Raw genomic sequence first — 2,121 nt, 5'->3', positions numbered from 1 at the left:
ATCATTTACAGATAGCCAGGGAACACTCCATCACTCAGACATCATTACAGATAGCCAGGGGAACACTCCAACACTCAGACATCATTTACAGATAGCCAGGGAACACTCCATCACTCAGACATCATTAACAGATAGCCAGGGGAACACTCCAACACAGACATCATTTACAGATAGCCAGGGGAAAACTCCAACACTCAGACATCATTTGCAGATAACCAGGGGAACACTCCATCACTCAGACATCATTTACAGATAGACAGGGAACACTCCATCACTCAGACATCATTTACAGATAACCAGGGAACACTCCAACACTCAGACATCATTTACAGATAGCCAGGGGAACACTCCAACACTCAGACATAATTTACAGATAACCAGGGGAACACTCCATCACTCAGACATCATTTACAGATAGACAGGGAACTGTCTAAGTACTTTATACCACTGTTTGTCTCCTACTGCGAATTATGTCATTTTGTGGTGAGTTTGGATTCTGTCAGAAACTCGGAGATACAAGTTCCAAAGTCGGAAATAAGCGCTAGAATTTCACTTCGGGAAGGTATTTTTTGTACAGATTTGAACTAGCATTATGAAGTGTGTACTTCCTCCAACCTTCAACTCACTAGCTAGCATTATGAAGTGTATACTTCCTCCAACCTTCAGCTCACTAGCTAGCATTATGAAGTGTATACTTCCTCTAACCTTCAGCTCACTAGCTAGCATTATGAAGTGTATACTTCCTCTAACCTTCAGCTCACTAGCTAGCATTATGAACGATAATAACCTTGATCCCATTTCAGTCAGATTCCCCTGTTACCTTGATACCATTGCAGTCAGATTCCCCTGTTAGATCAGGCTTGACACTTAAATAAACGAATATGCCTGGTTTTTAATTTGATGACAATTTTTTCTTCCCGTTTGATATTTGATTGCATTCAGTGCTTATGAACTGTCAGTACATTCACTGAACATCTTGGCCCTAATTCACAAAGTGTCTCAGAGTAGAAGATCTTGGCCCTTATTCACAAAGAGTCTCAGAGTTGAAGATCTTGGCCTTTATTCACAATGTGTCTCAGAGTAGAAGATCTTGGCCCGTATTCACAAAGAGTCTCAGAGTAGAAGATCTTGGCCCTTACTCACAAAGAGTCTCAGAGTTGAAGATCTTGGCCTTTATTCACAAAGTGTCTCAGAGTAGAAGATCTTGGCCCTTATTCACAAAGAGTCTCAGAGTTGAAGATCTTGGCCTTTATTCACAATGTGTCTCAGAGTAGAAGATCTTGGCCCTTATTCACAAAGAGTCTCAGAGTAGAATATCTGATCTAGGATCAGGTCCCCCTTCACCATGCAACACTATTGATTATTATCGAACAGACCAGGGTTGGGGGATAAGGATGTGGGTACGAAGACCCGCAAGCAACCCCTCATGATGAATTCTGATTTTTGTTGTGTTCCCCACCCCATCAAAGTTGCCCCTCCCTGACATATGGTATCCATCTCTAAGTAACTAGTACAATAGTGGGTCCTGGTCAACACTAGTGTACTATATAGGGAATAGGGTCTAAAGTAGTGCACTATATAGGGAATAGGGTTTAAAGTAGTGTACTATATAGGGAATAGGGTCTATAGTAGTGTACTATATAGGGAATAGGGCTCTGGTCTAAAGTAGTGCACTATATAGGGAATAGGGTCTAAAGTAGTGCACTATACAGTGCCTTGCGAAAGTATTCGGCCCCCTTGAACTTTGCGACCTTTTGCCACATTTCAGGCTTCAAACATAAAGATATAAAACTGTATTTTTTTGTGAAGAATCAACAACAAGTGGGACACAATCATGAAGTGGAACGACATTTATTGGATATTTCAAACTTTTTTAACAAATCAAAAACTGAAAAATTGGGCGTGCAAAATGATTCAGCCCCCTTAAGTTAATACTTTGTAGCGCCACCTTTTGCTGCGATTACAGCTGTAAGTCGCTTGGGGTATGTCTCTATCAGTTTTGCACATCGAGAGACTGAATTTTTTTCCCATTCCTCCTTGCAAAGCAGCTCGAGCTCAGTGAGGTTGGATGGAGAGCATTTGTGAACAGCAGTTTTCAGTTCTTTCCACAGATTCTCGATT

The sequence above is a fragment of the Oncorhynchus mykiss genome, chromosome 9 (assembly GCF_057628025.1).
Source record: "Oncorhynchus mykiss isolate SJ-2025 chromosome 9, ASM5762802v1, whole genome shotgun sequence".
In the NCBI taxonomy this organism is placed as follows: Eukaryota; Metazoa; Chordata; class Actinopteri; order Salmoniformes; family Salmonidae; genus Oncorhynchus; species Oncorhynchus mykiss.
This window is presented reverse-complemented; position numbering follows the sequence as displayed.